This window comes from Peromyscus leucopus, chromosome 11, assembly GCF_004664715.2.
Source record: "Peromyscus leucopus breed LL Stock chromosome 11, UCI_PerLeu_2.1, whole genome shotgun sequence".
Classification (NCBI taxonomy): domain Eukaryota; kingdom Metazoa; phylum Chordata; class Mammalia; order Rodentia; family Cricetidae; genus Peromyscus; species Peromyscus leucopus.
The window spans coordinates 14,417,122-14,440,301 of NC_051072.1; the positions used below are offsets into that span (position 1 = coordinate 14,417,122).

A 23,180-nucleotide genomic window follows, 5' to 3' on the forward strand; every position below is an offset into this window, starting at 1 on the left:
CAGTCTGCCACACATTAGACATTTCAGGGCTGAGATTTTAAGAATGGATGGATGGATAGATGGATGGAGAGAGAGAGACAGAGAGAACTTATCTTTTTGTTTTTGGCATGGTTTCCTTGGAAGGTATGAAAGAAAAGGAACAAGAACAAAAAAACAACTCTGTAGCTTGCTTTCAGTGTGTAGATGAAAAATAAAGGCTGCTGGCCACTCTAAGTCTTTGTTTAGTTTGGTTGTTCTTAGGTGTATATTAGTTTGTTGTTTTTTTTTTTTTTTTAAGAAAAAACTATAAAGATTCAACTACAAGTTCCATACTATTTTGACTTCTTTATGACTTATTATTCTGTGCTTTATTGTGTTTTTGATAGAATTAAGGGATAATGTATTCTTTAGGGAATTGAAACATATACTTGAACTAAAAATAATAATATTTTAGTATTGTATTTAAAGGAAAATTATCACAATAAATATCTTTTTATAATACATTGACCCGTGTACCTTAACCTCTGCTCAGTAAATGACAGTTCAGAAAGTCATAGTAATTCTGTGTTGCATGTGGGAACTGGTTTCCAGTTATCAGGGTCACAGTAAATCAAAACAAAACAGCTGGGGTCATTGGTTGTTTTCCACTGTACCCAATATTCCATCCATCAGACATGGATTGATCTTTAACCTCAGAAAGTGCTCTTGAACATGCAAACATTTCTTTCCTTAAAGTATTTCTGTGGATAAATATGGAAAGAAAAGTCTATGAATAAAAACAATCAGAACACCTATTCTACAATACTGTTGAGTATCACATCAAGGATTTCTCCCAAATGAACATTATCTGCACACAGACTCTTTTAATCTTCTACTTACAATATATACTGCCACATAGGAAGTACCTTAGGCTCTATAAAAATAGGATTAAGTACACTTTTAATATTTTGAGAGCATGCACATGAATAAATGGATATCAAATAATCCAATTATTTGTAAAGTCCTAACTGCTGATGGTCAGCATTTTAAATTGTTTAAGAATTTAAAAGATGCAAATAATGTATTTTAACCAAGTTCAACCCCATTTCCTTTCTTCTGTTTCTCCTCTATCACTACCATCACTTTTCTGGGAGCTAAATTTATGTGCTCTGGTTATAAACCCTCCAAACCTACTTATTGTTAGCTGTATTTATATAGGATTGATGTTATATAGGTTGATGTTACTTGTAGAAAACTGTCTCTTTCTCCCTCAGCAGCAATCAGTTGCATGTAGCTTCTCTGCTAATGATGGAACTTTGTGAATTTTTCATCTGGCTTCCTCTTGTGTTGGTCTTGTCCATATAGTCAAAGCAGCTAGCTCTGCATTCAGGTATGCAATGACCCTGCCAAGCACTGTTTGCTCCAGTTATCCTTTGCCTCTGGATCTTACCATCTCTCTGTCCCCTTTTCTTCAATATCTTTGAGCCTTTAGAGGACGGGCTGTGATCAAATGTCCCACTTAGAGTTGAACACTCCACAGTCCTTTATTGTGTGTGTGTGTGTGTGTGTGTGTGTGTGTGTGTGTGTTGACCAGGGGTTGCTCTTTTTATTAGTTGACACAGTAAAGGAAACTTTTTTGGTGAGGGTTGAAAGATCTATGTGTATAAAGACAAACTTGGGAGAAGCATTTTTATGTGGAATAAAGGTTAACATTTTTGTTTTTCAGACTCACTTTAGGGAATACCCAGACAATGATTTTTGAGATGTTTACTCACAAGTTCCCAACTAGAATTGGATAATAATGATTTAACTAACAAGAAATGTGTACCAAAGTTCTGATCATGCAGTCACAAAAAAAAAAGTTAGAGGAAAAAATCATCACACTGTAATCAGAGAACAGTGTTGCATGCCCACAATTAGCTCCTTCTCAAATGCTTGCCCTCAGGCTTCACAGGATATTGCTGAGTTATGATAAACAAGTGCTCATTTACAGGACCCCATTGTTTAACCTATAACTAAAATGATTGTAACAAATATGTGGAGTGTAGGAAGACTAGTAATCTTAGAAAAAATAAAATGATTTTTTTCAAATTAAATTATAATAGTAACTGAATATTTGGGGAGCAAAATTTAAAAACTTTAAGCTTTACATCTTTAAATGTCACATTTTACTAAAGGAAAACCCTTTATTGATTAATTATGATCTTAGCACAGACAGGCTTGTAATGTCCCTTACATGATTATTTTCATATCATACAGTGTTTTCTCTCAAAATCAGAGCAAAAAATTTCTCTGTACCAGTAAGTTTTAGATTATTTCCATTAATTAAAAGAAAAGTATTTTAATTTATAAATAAAATTCTAATTTTGTGGAATAATATGTTTTTCATTAGGAAGTACAATGAGGTGTATTTTTTGAATAAATGACATTTTTCTTTGAAAATTGATTAATATATAATGTTGTTATATTAGTGATTCAGTAATTAGGTTATTGTTTAGTTGGTACTAGTACATACTGCTAATTATTTGGTACTCAGTAGAACATTTTTCAGCATTTTGGTGATCTTTACATATATATTATACAAATTCACCAGGATATGTACAATTACTTGAAAGAGTCAAAGGCCAGAAGCACCTTTGGAACACCAGTTATTTTATAGGAAGTTCACATGTCCTCAAGGAATCTCTCATCTCTTGGTAAATACTTTAGGTATTTGGCAAAAATCTACAGAATATATAACTTTTTTTTAATTACTAGCCTTCAAGATAATGCCATCAGTCGATAATTTAATTGATGTTTATGTAACTGTTAAAATATTAATATGGTATAATAAAATATGAGATGCACATATTTATTTTAAGTTGAAGTAATTACGTCCTATACATAATTTAAAAACTTATATCTATGCTTATTCCTTATTTTTTTGATGTAGTTATTATTCAGATTTGCATTTAAGTAGATTGTAATTCCTTTACATATTTTAATGAATTATAGAATACCTTTGTTTTTTTCTAATTAACTTCTTAATTTAATATTAACCATGAAAACTTACACTTTCTCAATATTAATATAGTGTTTGTGTAATGTATAAAACTGACATTCTGAGTTAAGGAAAACAATAGTAATTATATCTGAAGTTTGAAATCTATCGCTCAGCAGGATGGAATTGCTTGGTCCAATATAACGTAGCCCACGCAAGAACTGATATTTCTTAGTCAATCAAAGAGCAGAAACTTCTCATCTCAGTGAATTTGCATAGGTCTTCAAAGATCATTGTTATTTAGATTTTTAAATTGTGTGTTAGCTTTAAAAAAACATTGATCAGAAACTACTCAAGTGAAAAATATTGTCTTTGCAAACTGGTGAGGAAGATGTTTAAACAGATAATTTGGAAGATGTGAACTTCTGGATGAGAATCACAGCACTGATGATTCAAGTATGAAAATCCCAATCTTCTTTCTAAAGTAGTTTTCTGAAATCTTTGAATTAATGCAAATAATAATAGTGATGAGTAACATTAACAAGAATGCAAACATGTGAGTGTGGTGATACATTGTGTACCCTAATAAACTTGCCTGAGGATCAGAGGACAGAGCCAGCCACTAGATTAGACATAGAGGTCAGGCAGTGGTGGCACATACCTTTAACCCTTTCATTTGTGAGTTCAAGGCTACACTGGGCTACATGAAATTGATCCAGTATAGTAGAGAAACAGAGCCAGGCGGTGGGGGCACACACCTTTAATCCCAGTACTTGAGATCTCATGCCTGTGCTTAGGAAACACACATGCCTTTAATCCCAGGAAGTAATGTGGCAGGGCAGAGAAAGGTATATAAGTTGTGAGGAAACAGGAACTCACTCTCTTTAAGCTGAGGATTTCGTAGAGGTAAAAACTAGTGGCTGGTTATGTAAAGCCATTAAGAAACTTAGCTAGGCTCCAACAACCTTCTTATATTCCTGTCTCCACCTTCACTACATCAATGATTCTTCTTTTTTTTTTTTCCTTTCCTTATTTTATTTCATTTTTTTTTTTTGAAAGAGGAATTCTACATTGTCCTTGCTATTCCGAAACTCAGGATGTAGACGGAGCTGGCTTTGACCTCACAGAGTCTGGAGCACTGGGACAAAGGTATGCACTACATCGGTTGTCTTTCCTCTCTCCCAAAGGACAAAAGTTCTCAGGCCCAGTAGGAATAAAATGCCCCTGAATATCAGGTCCTATCTGCCTACTTGATGTCAACATTCACCTTCTTATCTGGTCCTTATGCACTGTTGTATTGATATTCAAAAATTATATCCGATATTTTCTTTAATTAAGCTTCTTTATGCCTCAAGGTTCTTGAATTTACGCTTTATCATGTGTGAGTAGATGGATAACATTCAACTCTGTTCAGGCAGTTTCTTCTCAAGGCCTTCTTACCTGACTGTTATGAGAAACAGCATTACTTTCTAACCTCTCTTAAATGTCAGAATTCTCTTGGGTTTTCAAGCATTTAAAGACTATTCTGGTGAAACAGGGTGTAGTCTTTTATGATCTACAATTTCATGGCATTCTTATTCAGTCTTCATTTATCTTTGTGATTTAGGGTAACTTCTCTACTTTATGGATGCATGTGATTTTATTTGAAGTACCAGAATTAAGGACTTTTAATTCAAGATCTTTAACTTAATTACATGATGAAGAATGTCTTTCTGTGCACTGCGAATATGTGTTGCTCTGATTGGTTGATAAATAAGGCCGTTTGGCCTATGGCGAGGCAACTTAGAGACAGGTGGGAAGTTCAAAGAGAGAGACAGGAAAAAAAGGGGGAGACATCAGCGAGCCGCCCAAGGAGCAACATGTAATGGGACACCGGTAAAGCCACAGAACATGTGGCGATACATAGATTAATAGTTATGGGCTAATTTAAGATATAGAGCTAGCTAGCAAAAGGCTTGAGCCATAGCCATGAAGTTATAATTAATACAAACCTCTGTGTGTTTACTTGGGGGACGCAAGTGGGAGAGATTTGTCCTGACCACCTGCAGGCCAGAACACAAAAAACTTCCAGCTGCAATTACATCTGCAAAGTTCCTCTTAATAGTTAAGCTACAGTGTAAACAGGATTGAAATATGAAGATTTGGACATATTTGGGAGCCATTATTGTATCTATGCTTCAGATTTACCTGCAACACTTTCACCATCTGAGTCAATGTTGCATTAGAAATGACAAGAGGATTCCTCTTAGAGTAGTTTACTTGTAGAGAAGCCAAATTCATATCTTCTGTCTGTCTGTTAGTTTGTGATCTGTGATCTGTCTGTTCTATATAATTTATGTCTTTCTCTTTTACTTTCTTCTCTGAGAAAGGTTTTCACTCTATATTTATTGAACAAAACAGAGGATATGGTATGGAAAAGGAATGTGGACTTTTTTTTTTTTTTTTTTTTACAGAAATCTTTAGCAGAATTTTACAAGGGAAGAACTCACTGTATTGAATCTACCTAATTCAGAATAGAACTCAAAACTACAAAAGATGTTATCAACCTATATCTACATGTGGCTTCCAATATTTATGGAATATTTGTTTTGCTTAATATTGATTTCAACTTGTTTGCTGTTTATGGCAAATAATAGTTACAACATAACACACACACATACACACACACACAAACACATTCTAATAGAAATTAAATCAACTGGAAAACAGTAAGACATAAATCTTGAAGTTTAAGAAAATATTGAGCATAAGTAAAGACAATATAGCAAGCATTAATAATTGAATAAATTAAAATGAAGAGAGAATTTGCAGAGAAGCAAGCCATGCAAGTATATCAAATTGGAAACTAGAATAGGGTGGAATGAAGGAGGCTTATGGGACTTTTCCAATATTACTTAAATAACAGATAGTCAAGGATGGGGATTCTAAAAGGATCTGAGAATGCCAGAGTGGCAGGAAGCTTCTTTGGAAAATACCTGAAAGCCCAACACCACAGCTAAGAGAATAGACAGATATACACCCCAAAAATATATGCTTCTTAGTCAGATTTGATCAAAAAGTCTGAACCAACACAGAAGGTAATCAAACTGTCAAAGAATAAAGATTTAGAGAAAATGCTCAAGGCAGAAAGAGAAGTCACACTACAAAGTGATGTCATATCCACCTGACAACAGACTTTTCCACAGCATCTCTTTAGGCCTGATGAGTTACTTTCTTGTTACTTGATAGGGTGGGAGCCATACAAGGACCATAGCAGATTTCTCATAGCCCTGCCAGGGACTAGGCCTTAGTTTTGGTTTACTGGAACTGGCTGGAGCTGAGCAAGCAGTTCTCAGGAAGACCACAACTCAGGGGCAACCAATCAGCAGGCACCCCACAGCTTTCTGAAGGCTCAACAAAAGCCTGCACCCCAGCCTTCTGTTAACTGAAGATAGCTTTTCCTACCCTGCTGCTGGAATGTCCCTAACCACTAAAGCCTCCCACCAATCAGTCACAGACTAGTCTTTTCTCTACCAATCAGCCCCAACTAATCCCCTCCTCCTTGGAATTCTCTAACTCTTCTTAAAAGGAGCTTGCAACCTTCTCTAGGGGTTGCCATTTTCCACCCCAATATGCTGGCAGTTTTTTAACAAATGCTCTTGCTGATTGCAAGCCAATATAAAGCACTAGAACTAATAAATTTTATCAGCATATTTATAGTATATAAAATCAACTATACCAGCCAGAATCTTTAGTATTAAGCTAATACTTAATTTTCTGAACTAACAATTAAGAAAGTAACTATATTTATAAATATTATATAAATGAAGTACACTACATAGGAGAACATTTCAATAATGATGTTACTGATTACTTAAACAAAAATAACACATAGTGTATGAAGGGATTAAAAAAGGAGAATCCCAAAATAGAAGCGTATGTGGCATGTAAGTATTGAAAGAATCAACATTAAAAAATATCCATCCTCCTAAACACACCTAATGTTTCAGAAAAAATAGGTGTCCATTAGGATTCCTGATAACTTTCTTTGCAAAACTAGAAAAGGTGCTTTTAAAATTTTGGTGGAACCACAGAAGACCTCTAGTAAAATAAGCAAAAGTATTTTACAATAAGACTTCAAAATATGTTACAAAGTTGTAATTGCCTAATTGGCACTATAGTTACATGAACACATAGACCAATGATCCAAGTCTTTTAGGAAACCTTTGTATGCACAGACAACTATTTTTCCTCAAATGTGAAGAAACAATCTACTCAAATATTTAAAGAAATAATGGCCAGCACCTTTTCAAAATAAAGAGAACAAGGTATAAATTTATGAATTTTAGAAAACAGCAAGTGAAATAAATATTACTATATGTATATCCGTCCTATTCACATCTAGAAAAACACTGAGGAAACCAAAAGAATTTCAGAAGTATCTCAGGGGACACAGAACAAACAACAGACATAGATTTTCTCAGACAAATAAAAAGTGAAATAGTTAACAAAGAGCTGACTTACTGCATAAGATAGATTTAAAAAATGTTATTCAGAGAAAGAGTAAAGAAATTAAGAAAAATCAAACTTTCACATGGAAAAGAAAGCTGTCAAAGCAAGCATAGCAGGAATAAAAATTTGTTGATTCTTAATTAAAATACTATACACATATATGAACATATATATATATATATATATATATATATATATATATATATATATATAATAAGGTAACAGTGATCACAGCATGTGTATAACTGAAGTGATTGACAGCTGGGTGAGTGGGTATAGGAGAAAGAACTTGGGAACATTCTGGTACGAAGTACCTACCTACACTACCTTTGAATAACACCATGCTGTTTGAAGTGAAACTTAGTTCCTGCTAAGAGTGCAGTAGATTTTGAGGGAATGTAGGTGGAACAGCAAAGCATAGGGAATTTTGGGCAAAAGTATGTGAAATTGCAATGATGAATATGATGCTTTGCAGTTGTTAAAACCACACAATGCTCCATCATGAGCAAACAGTACTTAGGAATTCAAAGTTCAAAGTCCATTAATAGGCCTTACTATTTAAGAAGGGGATGGCAAACAATACCATATAATTTAATGTCATTACTAATAAGTTAAAAAAAATCATTGATTGAAATTGGGGGATGAAACTTGATTAAAGTGAATTTGGAGTGAGTCTGTAACAATAAAGACAAAGTAACTCTTCAGAAGCTTTTTGCTCTAATGGACAGAGTTGTTTCCTGTTATTTACTGTTTTTACTTGTATTTATTTTGAATTGTCCTAAACATATTCTAAGTTCTATTTTTCATGATGAACAGAAAAAGAGACCCATTTAAAAACATAGCACACTTAATTTACAAATTTTATATATTTAAATATAAAAAAATATTGTTTTAATAGAATATATACATTTGAATTTAAGCTAGTTAGGACAACTAATAAATTGGTTGAGAATCTTAAGAATTGAAAGGTAAAAAAATAGAAATAGAAATTATCATAATGTGAATTAAAAATTATTAAACTGAAAATAATCAAAAAGCAAATGTAATTATAACTTCTTATCCTTCACTTTGTTTTCTATTTTCTCTAACTTGCAAAAGATGACGTCTTTCAAAATCAAATTTATATGTATATTTCCAATGTAAAATTTAATATTTATGAAAGTCTTTATTTAAATAATATTTGGGCTTAAGCAACATTGTGAAATGCTGACCCATATTTGTTTGATTTGGACTTGAACTCATAGTATGGTAGAGGCTGATTTAGACTAAAAATGAAGGTTTTGCTAAAGATCTTACAAACCAAAGGAGGAGAAATGCTTTACATGAAAATAAAGGAAATGAGTATAATAAATTAATGTTTTTCACTTGGAAATTTCCTATTGTATTTAAATATTCTGTAGAGCTAGGTTTGTTGTGAAATCTAGTATTCTTTACATATTAAAATGTCAAAAACTATCACTTTGTTATTAGTCAGGTATAGACATACTCTAAAAGGTTGATTTTTATCTTTAGTCCATGTGCACATAGTCACCCCACCCAAAGCACCAAGTCCAATGTGCATAGTTATATTTTTATAACCTCTGTTTCTTTTATTGAAAATGGGTTCTTTTCTCATACATTATATGCTGATTATAATGTCCCCTCCCTCTACCAGTTCCTCTATACCTTCCCTCCCCTCTGGATCTGCTCCCACTCTGTCTCTCATTAGAAAATGACAGCCTTCTAAGAGATAACAACCAGACATGACAAGATAAAATATAATAAGATGAAGCAAAAGCTGTTACATTGAAGTTGGACATGACAACCCAACAGGAGAAAAAGAGTCCCAAAGAGTAGGCACAGGAGTCACAGACACACTCATTCTCACAATCAGAAATCTCATAAAAAAATACTAAGCTAATAACTATAATACATATGCAGAGGGCCTGGTGCAGACCCATGTAGGCTCTGTGCTTAATGCTTCAGTCTCTGTGAGCTCATATGCACCTTACTTAGTTGATTAAGAAGGCTTTGTTCTTTCGGTGTCCTCCATCCCCTCTCACTCTTACAGTCTTTCTGCCTTCTCTTCTGCAGGATTCCTTGATCTCTGAGGGGAGGGATTTGCTTCAGCAATGTTGGAGTATTCAGGGCCTTGCTGTGGTAGAATAGATAGGCACTAATGGAGTCATATTACCCTGGCTGTTGTTAATTGCATTTTTATGCTGGTTTCTTGGCACCTAGGTTTGGGATGTAAGGCTGCAGATGCTGATTTCTGGAGGTCTATGGACAGCCTACCTGGTTTTCTGGCAAGCATGGTCTGTGTCTGAAGTTGTTTCTTATAGAGATAAGGGACATTAGGTTTGTAACTACATTGCATGCATACTATAACTAAACAGGAGAACAGTGTGGGCAGAGCATAGGATTTGAGTTCCTCATAGATAAGATGGGAACAAGTGATTGTTGATGAATTATGAATTTGTGTTGAAGGGATTTCTGTTGACTCCTGCTTATTTAAATAAAAAATATAAGAGGTGGTATACAGAAGCAATTGTATGTAAATTTATTTCTATGTTTCAAATGTTCCCTCAAAAAATAGCCACTGTGATAGTGTTGACAGGTATGGCTTTAGACAATTAGATAATGAAGATTCCACACTGATTAATGTGTTTAACATTGTTTTCATGGGTATGAGCTAGCATTTGCCAGAATAGGTTCTTTTGAAAGAAGTATCTTTCTATTGTGACTCTGATATTCTCTTGCTCATAAACCAAGTTATGAGTTATTTTCAGCTAACAGAAAAATCAACTTCTAGTGAATATACATGTTTTTAAATCTCTAGTATAGTTATGACAGAAGAAAATGGATTGTGATATGGATCCACATATGTCAGTTTTGCCAGGAAAAATGGCTGAGAAGTGACATTACTCTGCTGGCATGCTTAACACAAAGGTTTCACTTTCTAATATTTTCCAATGAAATGAAATGAAGCTTCTTTGAAAATGCCTTCTTTGGGGAATGAGATAGGAACTAAATAAAATGAACCCAAAGCATAACCTTGATGTGCTGGAAATGTCTATGTATATTTCATATAGGCATATTCATGTGTATGTATGGAAGTGATTATGCATGTTGGGAAATGGAGTGAAATATATATGCACATGAAAATACACTCACTATCCTGATGTTACAGGCCTGACAATTAAGGCACGTGCAAATGTTACACAAATACATTATAATGGATAAATTCCAAACCACACAATAACAAGCCAAGAAAGATGCAGAAAAGCATCACTTTTTACTCAGTGCTAGTTGGAATGAAAAAAACAATACAATTACTCTTAAAAAATTATAATTGGTTACAAAGTGGTACACAAGTGAATATATCATATTCTTTATGTTTATTCCTATGATTAAAAAAATCTATGCTGACACAATGGCTTATAAAATCACACATGATAGTCATAAAATCTTAAGTGGAAATTTTAATTGGCAAAAAGTTGGGAGTAACTCAAGTATCTTTCAAAAGGTCTATAAATAATCGCACTTTGATAAACCCACACACTTGAGTGTCATTGTTTCCTAAGTACTATGCCTTAGTTGTGACTCTGACAAAATGTCCAACTAAAAGTAAGGAGGGGTCGCCTTTGACTTACCTTTTGAGGGTATAGCTCATCACAGTGGGGAGAGTGCAGAAGTAGGGTTGTGAAGCTATTACTGAATCCCTAGCTGTGAAGCAGGAGAGGACTGTTGCTGTTATGTTTGCTTTCTCTCTCTTATTCAATCCAGACCACAGCCCATGGGGTAGAGAAGATATATTCACAGGGGGGTTCTTACCTCAGGTAAATCTGTCTATAAATTCCCTCACGGAGTGCCCAAAGCTTTATGTCTTAGGTGATTCTAGATCCTGTCATACTGACGTTTAAGTAACATAGGATAACAGAGGATAAGTAATTGCTTATGGCTAAATGTTTGGAAATGTCTGAAGAGGTAAAATTCCATTTCCCGTATATATGACATTCTGGGAAAGAAAAAGCTATAAAGACGGGAGAGTGAATGGAGGTTTCCAAAAACTCACGGTTGAGTTAGAGACATACAGATAGATCCAAGGAAGTATTTAAAACAATGAATCCTACTGCAAATAGCAATATGATGGTAGCTACCTCACATGTATTTCTCAAAAGTCACATGATTCAATGTTACAAATAAATCCTAATGCTAGTTACGGGCTTAATTAATAACAATGCATTCATTTTGAGCTCATCAAATGTAACATAGGTAACACTATTGCAAAATATCCACTACAGGGCAGACTGTGTAAGTAATTAAAAAATATGGGACTTTTCTATTTTTTGAACAACCTTTTGCAAATCTAAATCTTCTCCAAAAAATAAAGCCTATTCTTAAATAAATGATTCATATACACATATGTTTTAGGAACACATGGTACCATCTGCAAGAATTCCCAACAGCCAGACATAAAAATCCCAAGCAAGTAAAAATATGTAATGGTATCATGTTATAACTCAAAATGTGCCATATAATTCCATGAGTCCACTATAATATCAATAGTCTATTGAGTCGATAAATAATGAGGGAGAAGAGATATACCTTCACTGCCAAATTACTTATGAATATTCTTCATGGTGGTGATTAAGCCCCATTTCTTAAATGTAGGCTCTGAATAGTGACTATCTGCCAAACAACATACATGAAATTGTGGAGTGAATGAATCAGGAGAGACGCATGCGAGCAATTTTAAATGGAGGAAGTAGATACATAGTCCTTGCCTCAGTCTTCAAAGAAAATTTCAACAGTAATAAGTCAAGTCAGTAGTATTCACTCCTTGATGTAATAAATGTAGAACATTGTCTCAATAGACTTCCTGGCCAGTGTAACTATGTTCTTAATCATGAGAAAGTATTAACCAGAACTCATTAGGGAGACATTCTGCACAATAGTCACCAATGTTGATCAAAATCAGGCAGAGAAAAAAAAAATCAGGTAAAATCTACTGCAACTAAGAGAATTTTAAGACATAACTATTAAGGCAATATGGAATCACAAATGGACACCTGGAGCAAATAGGGATGTTAGGTGTGTTCTACAGAAGCCTAAACAAGAGGATGAGCTCATAATAATCTATTGTCTAGTTAATTGTAATAGGTAATCAATAATGATGTAATATACTAATAACAATGAATAAAGTTTATTGGAAATGCTTATACCATCTTTCAAACTTTCTATGTAAAAAATGATATAGGATTCAAGGCCAGCCTGGGCTACCCAGTGAGTTCCAGGAAAGACACAAAGCTACACAGAGAAACCCTGTCTCAAAAAAACCAAAAAAGAAAAAAAAAACATATAGGTAATATGAAAAATCTTTTTTAAAATTTATGTAAGGTTTTTAAAAGCACAGTATTAAGTTAAATCATAAATAAAGCAAGTATTTTTATGCCATATATGTGTATTCTGGATGTGTAAATATTTTATCTAAACCAATAATAATAGTAAAAACAATGAAGGTGGTTAGTGAAGAAGCATGTCTGCAAAAATGAGATGAAAGGCCAACAAGCAATTGAATGTGTGCAAGAATTAATTAGATATCAGATAATGAAGTTATCACACACCAATAAAAGAGCAACATTGAAACTTTAAGAAGCACCAAAAATTTTTGGAGGACTGGGGTTATTGAATCTCAAATAAGTTGGTAAGCAAAATGTGAGGTTCCAAGAGTACTTTTAAAAGTGTTAAATCATTTTGCAAAGCTAAATGTAAGCCTGTCCTCATTTACATTGGCATTTATTGTTCATATATTAGAAGGTATTTCATTATGACACCATAAATGCATACAACACATTTTGTTAATTTCCCCCATCCCCCTCTCTTGCCTTCCTCTCTCTCCCTCCATGATACCATTCATCTTCTCAGACTCTCCCTCTTTATATTCATTCATTATTTTGTTTATTTATTTTCTTCAATGACTCAATGAGTTTAGTCAGGCTTCATTAGGCCAGTATGGGTAAGAAATTATTTACAACAGTATGGACAACTTATTAATGCAAGCTTACCTTTACCTTTTACAAAAGCAAGCATACACCTAAGAATTTAACTAAGAGAAGTTAAAAAATGTGTATATGCATGTTAATAATGACATTATTAAAAATACAGACATGGGGCTGGAGAGACAGCCCTGTATTAAGGGCAAGTATTAGTCTTGCAGAGTACCTGCTATTGGGTCCTCACAACCTCCTTTACCTCCAGCTCCAAGAAATCCAAAACCACATTCTGGCCTTTGCATGTACAGACACACAGGCATGGCAGACACACATGCACATCAATAAATCTAAACTGTGAAAACAATACACAAACCAAGAGAATATAAACTCAACCAATGCAGACATGAATGATCAAACAGGTATTATTACCCATAGAAGAATCTTTCACAATGTAAAGGGATGAGATGTCAGAATGTGGTGGCAGGATCCAGAATCAAAGGGATAGTTTAGTGCATGATTTTATTCATATGAAATTCAAGGCTAAAAAAAACCCCTAATTCCATATAAATAATAATAATATTTACTTTAAAAGTAGATGAGAATATAGATGAAGTACACATAAGTAAAATTCTTCAAGTGGATCTATTTCTTGACTTTTTAAGAGTTTTATTAAAAGATCATGCAAGCACCAGGTAGAGTTCTGGAAGTAAAGTTGAAGAGAGGGAAGCGGAAATCTATGAGCAAGAGGCATTGAGACCATGATGGGGAAACTTACAGACACAGCCCAAGTAAGCCAGTTTGGACCAACAGCTGTGGAGCCTGCTTGGGACTGGCCTGGGCCCTCTGCATGGGTAAGGCAGTTGTGTAGCTTGGTCTGTTTAAGGGGCCCCTGACAGTGAGAGTGGGATCTTTCCCTGATGCATGATCTGGCTCTTTGGAACCCATTGTCTATGGTAGGACATCTTGTACAGCCTTGATGCAGGAGGAGGGGCTTGGACCTGCCTCAGGTAAATGTGCCAGGCTTTCCTGATTCCCTATGGGAGGCCATATCTTTTCGGAGGAGGGGCTGGGGGGGGGTAGGCTTGCAGCAAAGGCTGGTGAGGAGACAGAGGAGGAATAGGGGGGATCTGTGGTTGGCATGTGGGCTTAATAAAAATTTCTTAATAAAAATGAATTAGCCGGGCGGTGGTGGCGCACGCCTTTAATCCCAGCACTCGGGAGGCAGAGCCAGGCGGTTCTCTGTGAGTTCGAGGCCAGCCTGGGCTACCAAGTGAGCTCCAGGAAAGGCGCAAAGCTACACAGAGAAACCCTGTCTCGAAAAACCAAAAAAAAAAAAAAAAATGAATTAAATAAAAAATAAAAGAGCATGCATTTATGAAAACCCATCAAATTTAGATTTCTGTATTAGCTGTATTGCATTAGCTAATATTTACCTTTATATAATTAATTGCCATGTTTGCCAAATGACACATACATATTGTAATTTTAATTGACAGTATTAAATTTGGTGAAATTAATGTTTTGCTGTAGTTTGATTTTTTTTTTAACTAGTCATGATAGACACCTCTTATCATTTTCTTTCTTGGAAGCTTTTCAATCTGCATCCTGACTGGTTTTTGTAAGGTGTGCTTCACAAGGATGGGAATTGAGGTGCTTAGTGTGCAAATATTTGGGGTTTTCTTTATTGTCCACTTATCAAACAGCAGTGCTTGAAATACACCCTTTTCTCTTTAAAACAATCCTGCACTGTACACTAAAAGACCTAACAGCACAAGGATACAATGGGCCAGGTGTTTTGTTTCCCATGCAGGAGAGGAGTGGGTGTTGTAATCCAGGGAAGAGATGTCAGAGTGTGTACAGTGAGGAAGGAAAAAGCTTACGGATGAACTCCAAAAGCGAGGGCAGCAAAGGGACAGCAGGTCCGGAGTGACAGCTACGATTTGTAGTTTGCAGCACAATTTCCACATTCATAAGAGCTTACCTGGGCTTTTCTGTTGTGCCCCTCCGGCAAGGAGCTTCTTACGGAGGGCAGATGGCATGCTATTTCCCTGGTGTCAGAATCTACGGATGTCTGTTTTACTCAGTTTGTTTTAAATAAATTTCTTATTCTATTGAAATATTGTACCATACACCGCAGAAACAGAAGGGGTGATGATGCAGCATACAAATTCGAAGCTGTAATAAGAAGCCAGGGCAGCAGGTGCAGTTGGCTGAAAAATGGAAAAGGCACAGTGTGGCACAGACAGCAGGAGATGAGGAGAAATGTACAGGCATTTTACAGAGAGGAAAAAGTTAGTACCAAACAGATTTGAGAAAGGAACACAATAACATGGTTACAGAACCAGGGCTGAGAATAGAAATGCTTAAGTTAGGTCCCTAGATTCTACAGCACAGCATAAGGCAAATGAGGTGGAGTGGACATCTTTTTATACTGTGTATAAGCACAGAAATCATGGCATCTACTATGAGATCACTGCAGAGGTCAGCAACTGCGACTCACAGAATAAACAGAGCTTGTGATCTAAACAACCATAAAAAGAAAGCCAGACTGACAATCTCACAGACAAAAACACAGCAAGCTAACCAACCAAATATAAACCGAAACTAAGAGTATGCCACAAAAACCTCTGCGTTTTTTTCAATAGTCTAAAATATTTACTATCTGGCTCTTAACTGCAAGGTTGTCCTCCCACTTGGAGCGTTGATTATTACTTATTTAGCTAACCCATTAATCTTGCATGAATCATTAGTGAGTATAATCATTTTTAGTGCCTAGTTTGAACCAGATGCAGTATGCTGCACCCTAGAACAACACTAGAGATTACAGTCTGGAAGTTTCTCATGTAGGTAACATGAGAGAAACTCAAACTTTTTCAAACAAAGGTGATTTTCTTAATAACAGGTTTGGAGAAGAAGCATATGTATTTTCTAGCAGAGAACAATGAATCTTTCCTAACCTTGGAAAACTTGGGGTTACCAGAAGAGTGTAAAGTAGTCTAGAAGCAAAAGGAAGAAGGAAAACTAGTCTAGAAAGGGAGTGACATGGATACATGCTTTCAGGGATGAATGCATTCTGACTAGTTTGAGGGGGGAGAAAGCAAATCCCCATGGAACACCGGAACACCGAGGGATGTGAGAGATAAGGATATGCGCTGTGACTTGAGAGGAGGGTGCTCGCAGGCTATGAGTGTTGGACGCTGTTCACTGTCAACCTAGTTCATGAACAGGGCTACCCTTACTTCTACTTTTCATCTTTATCCCTGATTATGGGGACAGCCAGGCTTAGGAAGGCTTGCATCAGGAATGTGCAGTTAAGTTAGATTTACATGATCTTGTGTCCCACTGGAGCTACTACTGGAGTGATCTATCAGGATGCATACTTTCTTTTCCTCTGGAAACGCAAGCTGGAATGGCATGTGCATTTGGAGATGCTATTGGGCATCACGAGTTCCTGTGCAGATGTCTTCCTGAGAATAATGTCAGCAGGAAAATGCAGGCACGAGAAAGAAAACAAAAGTGAAAATAAAACTTGGCTCACGTCCCAGAGGAAACAAGTGGAACACATATTCAGCCAGAGCTGAGCATGTATCATTATATCAAAGTATTTTTAATTGGTGTTTGGTAGGCAAGGTCTTTAACACTAAGATATACACCTAACCCTTGCCAGCTTTTCTAAACCAAATCTTTATTTGCTAATCATATATTTGAATTGGATATCTTTTTCTCAACCATAATTCAAAGAATTCCCAGGCCTTCTAGACATTAAAGCTTAGAAAAACATTGATGTTATTTTACATTTCCTCCAGCATTCTTCCAAATTTCCCAATTTTCAGTGACACAGCGAAGAACTGAAAAGATATAGAAGTCAGTGGGGGGAAATTTGCATTTATTCAAATGCCACACTTTATCCCATGACTCAAAGGAATACAACACACTTAGATATACTTGCTCAGTCAGTATATGAGTCACCTATTATGGGTATTATATTTTTCTTGGGGATAAGAAATGTAACTGCAAATAAATATGTCTTTTCCCCTTAAACTATATATATGTGAATTTAAATTTAATTATTAGGAATGTAAAAATGATCAGGGAAATATAGTATGGTTCTTCAAGTACTGGACAGAAAAATATGAATACTAACTTCACTTATATCATTCGGTTCCAGAATTTGACTTCCCCTTACAATACAAGTATCCCATCAATTATGCTCAGGCTTCCAACATCACTAGCATTTTAAGATACAAGCACTGAGGTGATTGCTCTAGTTTTCAGAAGCAGGAGTTATCTCATTTACAAAATATCCAAATACTTAAATATCTTGCTTTGTTTTTCTTTGAATAAAAATGAATAGGGGCTTGTTTGCAGAAAGAATTCCAGCCTCTATTGAATGAGGTAGAAGTGCTGTTGATGTCATCTCTGTCCTAAATGGTAGATTACTTTTTCATAGCTAGTGATCAGTGGTGAGTTGGTGGTAGTCTATTATTGTCCACCAGTGTGCTGACTCTGAACACTTGAACTTCTGTGAATGTCTTGAAGAAAAATAAATATAGATTAGACAATTATTTAGAAGTTTGACTTGGCTGTTGGTTGTGATTCATATATAAAAAAAAAACAAGGGAGGAAATGTCATTTTGAAATTTTGAACCATTTTGTGAAGTAGCACCTCTGTGTATGTTCAAAGGAGATTTTTAACTAGATGCAAAATGCACTGATATTTATTCTTAAGTGTTTGTATTACTATGGAGATATCATTTTGTATACTAGGGAGATGATAGTGTACTGGATTTATTTTTTGTCTAGTGTGGCTTTGCTTTTATTCTCTAACCATCCTTTTTATCCCTAACAGATTGCAAGTCTAAGGATGCACAGAACTTGAAGTTTTTCACTAAATGGTCTTTATCAGAAGATCTTAAGTTAATAATGCATTTAATCCAGAAATAAATATGCAATGAGCCTATCACTTGGGATATTTCTAGACTGCCAATGGAGCTTGAATGTATCCAAGTAGTGCGGTAACAATAGCTATATTCTCAGTGGAGACTGGTCCCAGATCTTCCTCTGCAGATGCAGTAAATGATCCACAGCACCAAGTACAAGCATTCAGGGGATGACTGTCCTCAGAATTCATCCTGTCACAGGCATACTTGTGTCAAGCTCAAAAAGGGCTGGGCATCCATCCGAAGCAATTTCTAGTGGCTTAGTAATCTTTCCGTTTCTTTTTCCCCCACAGGAGCAAAAATAAGATTTTCTGTATAAGATGAACTATAAATGCAAGTATGGATCCCAGGAGAGCATTGTAGTCTTGCTTCAAGCAAGCTGAAACATGTATGTCCACCAACTTGGAATAATTGTTTTGTACAGTATATTTTTATGAAACAAATAATTAGATGCTGAATTTTGCAATCAAATAGGCATATGAGACCATGCATAAAGTTTCTCATGATCTTGATATGGCTACTAATATACCATTTTTTAATACCCCAGATGAGTGAATTTGCAGTCTGTTTTCTTGGTTATTCAGCTGGTCTCTGTTCCTTATCCTGCCTTGTCTCATTTTAGAATGCAATTCTTTTCTAGGGAGGAACATGTCTTCCCACTTGAAAAAGTCTCTCTCTCTCTCTCTCTCTCTCTCTCTCTCTCTCTCTCTTTCTCCCTCTCCCTCTCCCTCTTCCTCTCCCTCCCTCCCTCTGTGTATGTGTATGTGTGTAATTATTATGTAAATAACTAAGTGAATGAAGACTATCTCTCTATGACAGATTAAGTTAATAATATACAGTTTAAATATACTATGATCCTTGTGTGTTGCAGATAATGTAACATCAAGGAAAAAAAAAAACTAGTTTTTGCATTCTATTTCTCTGCTAGTGAGGACAGACCAAATAAAAACCAGCAACTGGTAACCACCCTGTCTTGATAATCCACACTGAAGATGTGCCTGTGTATGAATTCCTTGTTGTGTTAGCTTGACTGAACTTTATGTTCCTCCTTGACACCCTGGTGGTTTCCAGCATATGTGTGTGTAATTACAAGTGTGTGACCTTCTACTGTTTGCCACTTAAATAGCTTTTCCTTTGCCTTTTGCCAGCTGTACTAAGTGATGTTCCCAGGTATATTTTTGGTTCTGTCAGCAGTTTAAGTATCAGAACATAGTGTACATTTAAAAAAAATCCTTCTTTCTTTTTATGTTAAATGTCTTATCCTGCCATTGACTAAAATTCATCATAAGTCTAGTACATAATCTTACAATTACTTACACTTTAATATTTTTTTTCAATTTAATTTAGCATCCAAATATGTATGTATACACACAAAAAAGGGATATAATAAATGTGTGAGACAAAATTCATTAAAATAATCATTTCATAATTTACTTATTCCTTTAGTCCCCTTTGCCCAACAATCTGAGCTGGCTACAATGCTTGCAGAAGAGCTACATTAACAGGATATTTTATACCCTTCTCATGACAAAAGAGTCAGAACCTCTTTAAAGCCTTAACATTGTCTTCAACAAAGTTAACATGTATAGAGTTCTTCCAGCTTCGTGGATATCGTTTATTCTTAATTGGTTATTCATGCCCATATAAATGTCTTCAAATTCCTCTACACAGTGATTCAAACTTTGAAATATGTCCCAGTTATTAATATATTTGGAAACAATATCTTAGACATGTGAAATGTATGTTTAACCAAATTAAAATGAGCGTTGATTTCTTTTGGGATTAAACTTTTTTTCTATCAATATTTTTTTTTCATAAACAAGATAATTTGACATGGCACTGCCTTCCAATAACAGATAGCCTCAGTTTCATCTAATAATAACACAATTCAAATGCAATGGTCTTGGACAGATTTTGAATTCTATATGTATTTTATTCAGAACCTCATTGTCCTGAATATGGGGAGATGGGATCCTGTGCTACAAGGCAGCAGAAAAAGCTGCAATGTGTCTGCTTGTGATTTCTAGAATTTTTCATGATCATGGATCTACCTGTGAGTTACTGAGTACTAAATTTTTAGCTGACCTGAGACGATCTTGTCTGTTGGATCTGGAATCTAAGGACCTGAAAGAATGAGGTAGACTACAGTCTACTGCTGTAGACAATCTCACTTCAGTTTCACGGTACTTTTATATACAAAAGTAACAAAGAAAGCATCATCAAAAGAAGGTTGTTTCAATTCAGAAAAAAAAAAAAAAAAAAAAAAAAAAAAACATGATCAGAAAAACGTGTAAATAAACACCAGTAGGCACATACTAAATATTAACAGAGCAGCCATTTCCCAGGATTTTCTCAGGACTGGCCACTTTAAACACAAGTGCCTGGCATGTTCTACAGATTTTATCTGGGAAAGCATGAAAGCAAGGCAGAAGGTCATATCCAGAATCAGGGCACACTGACCAGATTTGGTTCTAGAGCTATGCCATGACCTCTAACGAGAATAAACATATCTTATGAATTGAATGTAAATATTTGTCACAGGAGGCACAAAATCACATCCAAGAACAATCCAGGAAAAAAATGCATCTTAGATAAAAGGCCTTCGTCTTTGCCTATCTCATGGTTGGTTACCCAAGGCATTGTTTAGCATGCATCATTCTTTCGATTGTATTCTGATATATCACCCTTCTTATTTTTTAAATTTTAGGGTATTCATTCTTCTTTGGAGTCATTGACTTCCTAAAAAATTTATGAAAAGATGTATGCCAAGTACAACAGTAGTTGCAAGAACACTATGCTAGATACTTTGCCATAAAAATGAGGATTGGTGCCTTGTAAGGCATCAGCAATTTCTGTTATTATTCCTTGTCCTTAGATTGCATGCAACTGCTTAGAAAATGTCTTAACATTTTCATCCTGGTACCCAGTGGTCTAGTACTTTATGGTTCAGGACAATGGCTGCATGTAGGGCTCAGCATCCTGAAAATGCCGGGAATGGAAGTATGAGTAATAGGTTCCCGTTAGGGCAAAATTTTAAAAATTTAAAGTAAATAAGATAATAGCAAGAATATCCCTGAGAGTCGTTGCCCCAAAATTACTTTTATTTTTTTTAGATTTTATTTTTTGTCCAGATGGGAGCTCCGGGGCAGGATGGGAGCTGGGGGCTGGTCTCTAAGTCTCAGGAAGTGGCTGGGATCTCGGGCAGATGGGCGTGGGCACAGGGCATGGAGATTGCAGGATCTGCCCGGGGTCTTGTAGAAGGGGAACCTTCCTGGTGGGGGTGGAGGGGATCCTGCCCGATGGCCAGAACCTGGGGCCAAGTTGGGCAGGTCTTTCCCAGAATGACTGGTGCCCAGGGATGGGACTTAGGGGCAGGCCTCTCTGGGTATGAGCCCAGGCACTCACCTCTTGCTCCAGGGTGGGATGGGAGCTGGGAGCTGGTCTCTAAGTCTCAGGAAGTGGCTGGAGTCTCAGGCTGATGGGCATGGGGGCAGGGCGTGGAGATTGCAGGGAGGGTCTGCCAAATATATGATAAAACAAAAACCATCACACTGAAGTTGGACATGGAAAACCAAGAGGAAGAAAGGTGTGCTAAGAGAAGGCACTAGAATCAGAGAGCCACTTGTTTGTGCATGCAGGAGTCCCATAAGGAAAAAAAAAAAACTAAACTGAAAGCTACAATCTATATGCAGAGTACCTGAGTACCTGGTGCTTGTTGCTTCAGTCTCTCTGGGTTCGTATGAGCTTGCTCGGCTGATTTAGAGGGCCTTGTTTTCCTGGTGTCCTCCAGTCCATTTGGCACTCACACTCTTTCCACCTCTTCCAAGGGGTTCCCTGAGCTCTAAGGGGAGGGGTTTTATGGGGGATATCCCATTTAGATCTATTTGTTATTCTCTCTCTCTCTCTCTCTCTCTCTCTCTCTCTCTCTCTCTCTCTCTCTCTCTCTCTCTCTCTCTCTCCAATGTTTGGGTGTATTTCTCTTTATTCATTCCCATCTGCTGCAGGGGTAAGCGTCTCAGATGGTGGTTGAATAAAACACTGATCCATGAGTACAGTAGAAGATTTTATTGCCTTTCTAAAAATGTTTGTAGTGTTTGGTTCAACCCTAGGTCTCTGGGCTATTTGGTATCGGTGTTTTAGTTACCCAAGCAGTGTCATGTATGAGTTCCATTTTGTGGGGTAGGACTTAAGTCAAATCAGATATTGATTGACTTAATCCCATAAGTTTTGTGCCATCATTGCCCTAGCATAATTTGCAGGCAAGGCAGATTGTGGATCATCGGTTGGAGCTGGGTTCGTGTTCATGTTTCTCTTTGGTAGCCTGTAGAGTATCTTCCCATACGAAAGACATTACAACATGGGGGTGAAAGTTCTAAGCAGGCACCACTTCTGCCTCTCCATGTCCTCTGAGCTGTAGGGACATTTTCGTCAGTAACAGAGTTTCCCTGTCCATTTGCAAAGGGCAACCTATTACCTTGACAAGTGTTTGTGTTGTTTGGGGATTTCTATCGGACCTCTTTGGCCATTACATCCATTGGATGTAGCCCTGTCCTGGTACTGGAAGCTTCAACCGGTAACAAGAGATAACCAACTGGGACTCTGTCTCCCTCATTATTTGGAAACTTCACTAAGATCACCTCCACATATATACATACATACATACATACAATCATACATGTGTGTGTGTATAAATATTTAAGGAGATTTCCATTGTACTCTGTTTCCCCACCCCCCACCCCCAAATATCCCTCAATTCTAGCTGGATCTCCCTGCATCCCCTCCTCAACATCCTCTTCCCTTCTATTCTCCACCTGATCCTATTACTCTCCACCATCT

The 23,180-nt window shown here is 36.2% G+C and overlaps 1 long non-coding RNA gene across 1 annotated transcript in view; it reads left to right on the forward strand.

The window, feature by feature from the left end:
* LOC114697814 overlaps nt 1–18,729 on the forward strand; it is a 47,667-nt gene extending 28,938 nt beyond the window's left edge. Inside the window, exons 2-3 of the long non-coding RNA XR_003735246.2 lie at nt 3,998–4,087; nt 18,638–18,729. This is a non-coding gene — a long non-coding RNA (uncharacterized LOC114697814). The remainder of the gene's footprint in view (nt 1–3,997; nt 4,088–18,637) is intronic.
* Nucleotides 18,730–23,180: the final 4,451 nt, after the last annotated feature.